The 8,830-nt window shown below is 45.9% G+C and overlaps 1 non-coding gene across 1 annotated transcript; it reads left to right on the top strand.

Moving 5' to 3' along the window:
• Positions 1-3,836: 3,836 nt before the first annotated feature.
• Positions 3,837-3,992, top strand: LOC122090427. Its single transcript, XR_006143646.1, has one exon. It is a non-coding gene; the product is annotated as a 5.8S ribosomal RNA (ribosomal RNA).
• The last annotated feature ends 4,838 nt before the right edge of the window (positions 3,993-8,830 follow it).

The raw sequence follows: 8,830 nt of genomic DNA, 5'->3' as shown, positions 1-8,830 counted from the left end.
GAAAAGACATTGAATTTCAGCCAGGAGAAAAGGTATTTCTCAAGATCTCTCCTACTAAGGGGTTGCAAAGGTTTCACAGAAAGGGGAAGTTGAGCCCAAGATACATTGGACCATTTGAGATCTTAGCCCGGGTAGGCTCAGTAGCCGACATGCTTACTCTGCCACCTTCGCTCGAGGATGTTCATAACGTATTTCATGTATCCATGCTGAAGCGATACGTTCATGATCCCTCTCATGTATTACCCATGGAACCAGAATATCTAGCAGCCGACATGACCTATACAAAGCAGCCGGCTGAAATTTTGGACCGAAAGGTGAAGACCCTTCGCAACCGCTCCATTTCCTATATAGAGGTGCAATGGGCTAATCATTCACTTGAAGAAGCATCTTGGGAGAAAGAGGATGAAATCCAAGCAGAGTACCCTCATCTTTTTAAACAACCAGGTATGCCAATTTCGAGGACGAAATTTTCAGAAGGGGGGGTAAATGTAATACCCTACTTCTTAAACTCGGTCTGATTTCACGGTTGACCCGGTTTAACCATACAGGACCCGAACCGGAGAGAGTTAAGGCGGGTTCCTTATGGACCATGATGGTAAGGGTGACCTTAAACACTGGCTGGCCAGACAAGTCCGAGCCAGTGCCAGAGGATACGGGTGTACCCAAGCCGTGTACATGCACCTATCATAAGGCCATATACAGATAAAGCAGGTATGTAGCCGTATATTAAGGCGCATACGTATATTGCATCTTATGCCAAGAGTGAGATTCATGCCGAGGGTTGAATTCTGTCAAAATCCCACTTGTTGGGCAAGTTTTGGCCCTCAGGTGGGTGGACACAGGTGGGCGCATCCACCCACCTAAGTGACCCACCCATATGATTACTTAGTTATTTTAAGAAGTATATATAGCATTTATGTTTCCTTTTTCTTTTCTCATTTATGACACTCGGACTTTGGTGAGAAGAGTAAAGAGGAGAGAGAAAAGAAGGGAAAGAAGAGGAGAAGAGAAGGAAGAGGAAGAAGAGAAGGATTTCAGCGGCGCCAAGGCTTGATCTTCTCATTCCGACGCCGAAAGAGTGATCTCCAACACTAGATCTATGTTTAGAGGTGAGCAAATGCTGGGATCCTTAAGCTTTCACCATACCCAAGTAAAACCCTTGATTTGGGTAGGGTTTCTTGAGGCCTTGTAAATCCCCCTTGAGATGATGAATCTAAGGTTTAATAGATGGTTTATGTGTTGATTTTGAAGGATTTGAAGAAGGGTTTCCACGGTTGCAAGAACATTGGTGATTGGAAGTGATTTTGGGGTTTTGAAGGGGTTCTTAAGCAAAGAAGGTAAGATGGCTTTCCATTCCTTAAATCTAACCTAGATCTAGGTTAGAACCATCTTATGAGACCTTGAATGTGTGAAGAATGGGTTTGGAAAAGCCCCATTTGAATCCCCAAAGGTTGGGGGAAGTTTGGGAAGAAATAGCATTTTTTCGCCAAGACCCGTGGGCCAAACCGGTGGGCCAAATGGCCGGCCTGAGGGCACCCGCCTAAGAGGGCAGGACCCTCAAGCCCAATCGGTGGGCCCAACCCGCGGGCCGATCGACGGGCCACCCTGCCCACCGGTCTTAGTAGGACCCTTGGGCCCAATCGACGGGCTAGACCGGCGAGCCGACCGGTGGACCGACCAACCCACCGGTCATGACCGGTGGGTCTAACTGGTGGATCAGACAGGTGGGCTGTCTGACCCACCCGAGAGGCTCCCAACGTGATTTTTACGTCCGATTGGACCCAAAACGGACGTGCGACCTTCGTTTAGGATTCTAAACATGATTTTGATCCCAAAGTGGCGAAATGCTAACCCCCATTCACTTATGTTAGGTTCACCAAAACGTACGCTTCTCGCACTGGATCTCACCCGTACCAAGCGTGAGTCCTTGTACACTACAGGTAAGTGGGGAGAGGACGTTTGGCCTTGTTTGAAGGCATTGTTTGGCATTCATCTAATTGTATCTAGACTAGCCATGTCATCATGCAAATGCTATGTAGCTTAGCCATCCTCATATTTATGCTATGTGTGTTGTGTTTATTTCTCAATGCCAAATGATGATATGCTTATGTGATGAATGTGGACATCATTGTGCATGATGCATTAATAGACTAGATGCAGTAGTCGGCTTGGAAACGAGTGCATTGGTGGCTCGTGATATGTGACGCGGTGGCACTATGCAATTTTACTATGTCATATAGGAGCATGCGGTTTAGGATTATCATCTTTCCGTGCTACGACCCTTCCCAACAGGGGTTGAGGTGTTGGGTTACTATTTGGGGGGAAGCAGTGGTTGCGGTTATCGGGTCACTGTGGCAGTTAGACATACGCCCGGCTGGTCGTTAGGACAGTCAGCAACCTCGGTGGTATATTCAAGAGGGCCAATCATACTGCTTTTAAATTACTGGAGTCAGCACCTTTAATTTCTGTCATTTACTTTATGTTGAGAGCCGGTGGTTGGCATGTTTTATTTTTTTCGAGTACTCACGGTGGGCCTTCTATGACAGCCCTATGGGCATATCCCGGGATGGAGTTCTCGGCTCGTACCCGGAGTATACGCGCACTGTGGTTGTAGTCGCACTAAACCAAAGACTTAGTAATGTTGCTTAGGTGGATGTGATTAAAAATGTATTGCATAGCATATAGTGCATATGGTTGTGACTGGTTGTGTGGACTGTTGTGTGGTCCTTCTTTCCACTTACTGAGCTAGTGAGTTCATCCCACTTGTGCACCTCTTTTAGATGATTTTGCAGGTCATCCATCTGAAGAGCATGGGTCGGGTCCCACGGTTGAGTTCCCTGAAGAGGATTGGTGGGTCCCTAAGGAGTTAGAGCATGGCACGGATTTCTCATGCGAGGGCTGTGCTGCGGGACTACAGTTCTGATGCCGATCTGAGATCTACCCTTTGATACCGAGCTGAGCTCTAACCTTTGATGCCGAGCTGAGCTCTACTTTTGATACCGAGATGAGCTGTACTATCTAATTTTTGATGATTCCTTTTGAGTACTTGATATGTAAATTGTATTCTTTTTGTATAAATATCATGCCTTCGGGTCCACATGTACTTAACTATTGTATTACAATTTGGGTATCAAGTATTATGGGAATATTCACAGGTAAACCAAGTCTTCCGCTGAACTGATGAGCACTTTCTTAGTTGTGTGTATGATGTGGTGGAATACTATATCAGATGATCCTGGCAGGTTTGGGTTAACCAGTGTTAACCCGATCACCGGTCCGGTTCTGTGTGAACGGGGTGTGACACGGGTAATCTTTGAAAAATTCATCATGATGGGGATAGATCATTGCAAATGCTAGTCTTTAACTAGGAATTCATAGTAAGCGCATGTCTTCAACTCGCGTTGACTACATCCCTACCCTTTGTACACACCACCCATCGCTCCTACCGATTGAATGGTCTGGTGAAGTGTTCAGATCGCAGCGACGTGGGTGGTTCACCGCCATCACCGTCGCGAGAAGTCCATTAAACCTTATCATTTAGAAGAAGGAGAAGTCATAACAAGGTTTTTGTAGGTGAACCTGCGAAAGGATCATTGTCGATACCTGCCCAGCGAGACCTATGAACATGTTGCATTGCACGATCAAGGTAGGGCGTGGGATCATAAGCTCCTTCCTTCCCAACCCTTATAAAAGGTTGACCTGCGATCCTCGTAGCATTCGACCCAAACACAACCACCGCACGCGGTTGACGCCAAGTAACTCGCAACAGAAAGGACATGACATCATTGCACCTTTGGTGTGGTGTGGTCATCCTAGATCTAAATCTTTATCTTAACGACTCTCAGTAATGGATATCTCAGCTCTTGCATCGATGAAGAACGTAGCGAAATGGGATACTTGGTGTGAATTACAGAATCTCATGAACCATCAAGTCTTTGAACACAGGTTGTGCCCTAGGCCATTGGGCTGAGGGCACGCCTTCCTGGACGTCATGCATCATGTTGCCCCACCACCTTTACCGCTTGTGGTGGTAGTGTGGAGTGAAGATTGGCCCCCCATGTCTCTGTTTGAGGTGTTGTCGGCCCAAAGTCAAGGGCCCCTTATGTGGCAAGTGTCACGATGAGTGGTGGTTTGAGCCACTTTGCCATTGTTTGGACATCGAGTGCGTGTTCTGCTCCCATTGGGCTCTGGTGACCCTGATTGCCATTCGATGGCATTTCGCCTGTGACCCAAAGTCAGGCGGGGCTACCCGCTGAGTTTAAGAATATCAATAAGCGGAGGATAAGAAACTTGTGAGGATTCCCTTAGTAATGGCGAGCGAATCGGGAAGAGCCCAGCTTGAGAATCAGGCGGCTTTGTCATTCAAATTGTAGTCTGTAGAATCGTCCTCAGCGGTGGATCGGGCCCAAGTCCTGTGGAAGGGGGCACCAGAGAGGGTGAGAACCTCGTTATGTTTGGACCCTGTCACACTACGAGGCACTATCGGTGAGTCGAGTTGTTTGGGAATGCAGCCCCAATTGGGCGGTAAATTTCATATAAGGCTAAATAAGGGCAAGAGACCGATAGCGAACAAGTACCATGTGGGAAAGATGAAAAGGACTTTGAAAAGAGAGTCAAAGAGTGCTTGAAATTTTCGGGAGGGAAGCGGATGGGGGACACTGATGCGTCTTAGTCAGATGCGGAATAGTTAATAGCCGATCCATCGCTCGACTCGGGGCATGGATCGATGTAGATTACGGTGGCGTCCTAAGCCCGGGTTGTTGCGTTATGTCTGAGGAGATGTCATTGCCTCGATCGTGGTAGGTAGCGTGCACCTCGATGGTGTGCCTATTGGCAACTGCATGCTCTAGGCATCGGCCTGTCGGGCTCCCCATTCGACCTGTCTTGAAACACAGACCAAGGAGTAAAACCCCGTAAGGCGTAAGGAAGCTGACTGGTGGGATCCCCTTGTGGGTTACACCACCGACCGACCTTGATCTTTTGTGAAGAGTTCGAGTGAGAGCATACCTGTCGGGACCCGAAAGATGGTGAACTATACTTAAGCGGGGCAAAGCCAGAGGAAACTCTGGTGGAGGCTCGCAGTGATACTGCCGTGCAAATTGTTCATCTGACTTGGGTATAGGGCCGAAAGACTAGTCGAACTGTCTAGTAGCTGGTTCCCTCCGAAGTTTCCCTCAAGATAGCTGGAGCCCGCGGGTAAGTTTTATCTGGTAAAGGCATCGGGGGCACAATGCCCTCAACCTATTCTCAAACTTTAAATAGGTAGGACGGCGTGGCTGCTTCGTTGAGCCATGCCATGGAATCGAGAGCTCCAAGTGGGCCATTTTTGGTAAGCAGAACTGGCGATGCGGGATAAACCAGAAGCAGGGTTACGGTGCTAGATTGCACGCTAACCTAGAACCCAAAAAGGGTGTTGGTCAATTAAGACAGTAGGACAATGGTCATGGAAGTCAAAATCCGCTAAGGAGTGTGTAACAACTCACCTACCGAATGAACTAGCCTCGAAAATGGATGCCGCTGAAGCGCGTAACCTATACCACGCCGTTGGGGCAACTGTCAGGCCCCGATGAGTAGGAAGGCACGACTGCCACCGTAAAACCTGGGGCATGAGCTCGGGCGGAGCGACTATCAGTGCAGATCTTGGTGGTAGTAGCAAATATTCAAATGAGAACTTTGAAGGCCGAAGAGGAGAAAGGTTCCATGTGAATGGCACTTGCACATGGGTTAGTCGATCCTAAGGGATGGGGGATGTGATACCCTACTTTTAAAACCTGGTTTACTTACACGGTTGACCCGGTTTAACTATACAGGACCCGAACCAGAGAGGGTTAAGGCAGGTTCCCTATGGACCATAATGGCAAGGGTGACTTTGAACATAGGTTGGCCAAACAAGTCCGAGTCAGTGTCAGAGGTGACGGGTGTACCCCAAGCAGTGTACATGCATGTATCATAAGGCCATGTATGGGTAATGCTGGTATGTAGCCATATCCTAAAGTGTATACGTATTATATATCTCATACCCAGAGTGAGATACATGCGGAGAGTCGAATTCCATTGAAATCTCAATTTTTTGGCTAAGTTTTGACCAACAGGTGGGCGGTCATAGGCGGGTGAACCCGCCCACCTGTGTGACCCACCCATGTGGCTACTATATATTCTCTAGTATAAATAGTACTTATTGTGTCTTTTTCTTTTTCTCATATAATGCATTAAAGAGTTGGTGAGAAGAGTAAAGAAGAGAGAGAAAAGAAAGGAAGAAAAAGAGAACGAAGAAAAAGAAAGCGAAGGAAAAGGAGGAAGATATGATTTTAAGCGATGCCAAGGTTTGATCTTCTCATTTCAGCACCGAAAAAGTGATCCCCAACACAAGACCTACGATTTGAGGTGAGCGAAAGCTATACTTCTTAAACTTTCACCAAACCCCAAGTGAAACTCTTGATTTGGGTAGAGATTCCTTGAGATCTTGTAAATCCCACTTGAGATGATGAATCTAAAGTTTAATAAATGGTCTATTTGTTTATTTTGAAGGTTTAAAGAAGTGTTTACAGGATTTGAGAAGCATTGGTGATTTCTTGAGTTAAGAGGTGATTTTGGGGTTTTGGAAGAGACCTTGAGCAAAGAAGGTAAGATTGCTTTTCAATCCTTAAATCTAACTTAGATCTAGGTTAGAATCATCTTATAAGACCTTAGATGTGTGAAAAAATTGATTGGAACAGCCCCATTTGGTTTTCCCAAGGTTGTGGAACGTTTCAAAGAAGAAAACAAGTTTCCGCCCCCACAGGTGGGCGAAGACCGGTGGGTGAAGCCGCCCGCCTGAGGGTGCCTGCCTGTTGGGGCAGCACCTCAGTTCCATAGGTGGGCGAGGACCAACGGGTGAACCCTCCCGCCGAAGGGGGCCCACCGGTTCATCCAGCCCGCCTGTGAAGACCGGTGGGCGAAGACGGGTGGGCTTTCGGGCCCACCTGTTGGCCCACCAGTTGGATTTTTGAGCCCGAATGGGCCCAAAACTGGTGGGCAACCTTCTTTTATAATTTTAAACATGATTTAAACATCAAATATTGTTATTTTTTATCCCAAAGTGGTGAAATGCTAACCTCGTTCACTTATGATAGGTTCCACTAGAATTTACATTTCTCAAGCCGGATCTCACCCGTACCGAACGTGAGCTTTTGTACCCAACAGGTAAGTGGGAAAAGGACGTTTGACTTTATTTTAAGCTTATTTTTGCATCATTAAATTTTATCTAGACTAGCCATGTCATCATGTAAATTATGTGTTGATTAATCATCCTCGTATGCCATTCGCACGCATTGCTTGTGCATTCTAAACAAATGATTATGATATGTGTGTTGTGCTTTATATTCTAAATGCCAAATGATTGATGTGCTTATGTGATGAATGGTTGGATTACCGTGCATGATGCATTATTAGACTAGATGCCATAGTCGGTTTGGAAATGAGTGCATTGGTGGCCCGTGGTATGGGACACGATAGTACTATGCAATCGTACTTTGTCATATAGAAGCATGCAGCTTAGGATTATCATTCCCTGTGCTACGACCCTTCCCAACAGGGGTTGAGGTGTTGGGTTATCACTTGGGGGGAAGCAGTGGTCGCGGTTATCGGGTCACTGTGGTGGTTAGACATATGCTCAGCTGGTCATTAGGACAGTTGACACCCCAGTGGTATATTCAAGAGGGCCAATCGTACTGCTTTTAAATTACTGGGCTCAGCACCTTTACATTTCTGTCATTTACTTTTATGTTGAGAGCCGGTAGTCGGGATGCTTTACTTTTCTGAGTACTCATGGTGGGCCTTCTCTGACAACCCTATGGGCATATCGCAGGATGGAGTTCGCGGCTCGTATCTGGGGCATACGTGCACTGTGGTTGTAAGTAGCACATAGCCTAAGACTTAGTATTGTTGTTTAGGTGGATAAAATTTAAAATGAATTGCATAGCATATAGTGCATATGGATATGGCTGTTTGTGTGGTCTTTCTTTTCACTTACTGAGCTAGTGAGCTCATCCCACGTGCACACCTCTTTTAGATGATTTTACAGGTCACCTGCTTGAAGATCAGGAGTCGGGCCCCACTGTCGAGTTTCCCATTGAGGATTGTTGGGTCCCTGAGGAGTATGAGCATGGTGCTGATTGCATGTGCAAGGGCTGTGCTGCTAGACCGCAGTAATGACACCATACAAGATTTTGCTTTTTGATTCTTTTGATGATCTCCCCTTTTGTGTTCTTGATACATAAATAGTTATTCTTTTTTGTGTAAATATCATGCTTGCGGGCCCACATGTACGTAGCTATATACTATGATTTGAGTATCAAGTATATTGGGGATATTTACAGGTAATTTAAGTCTTTCACTGAACTTTTGGACACTTATCTTATATGTGGGTATGCTGTGGTGGGGTACTGTATCAGATGATCCTGGCAGGTTTGGGTTAACCGGAGTTAACTCGGTCACCGGTTAGATTCTGTGTGAACGGCGTGTGACAACGGTGGTATCAGAGCGTGATGCTCTATCCACTCACAACATACTATTTAGACCTCATAGAATCTATAATAGGAAATGGGGTTGGGTAAATGTAAAAACTTTAAGGAATTAAAAGCCAAAAAAAGAAAAAAATGGTGGTTGCATTTAATTATTGCATTTCATGGCATGCATTAGAGAAAGTTTTTTTGGAATAAATAAAAAATTAGTTATCTGATTGCATAACCCATCGAGTACGGATTTAATAAAATTTCGGCAGCATAACAACGCTAAAACAAGATTTTCCAAAATTTTCAAATAGAAGCAATTGATAGACAACATACATATA

The sequence above is a fragment of the Macadamia integrifolia genome, chromosome 9 (assembly GCF_013358625.1).
Source record: "Macadamia integrifolia cultivar HAES 741 chromosome 9, SCU_Mint_v3, whole genome shotgun sequence".
Lineage (NCBI taxonomy): Eukaryota > Viridiplantae > Streptophyta > Magnoliopsida > Proteales > Proteaceae > Macadamia > Macadamia integrifolia.
This window is presented reverse-complemented; position numbering and strand designations above follow the sequence as displayed.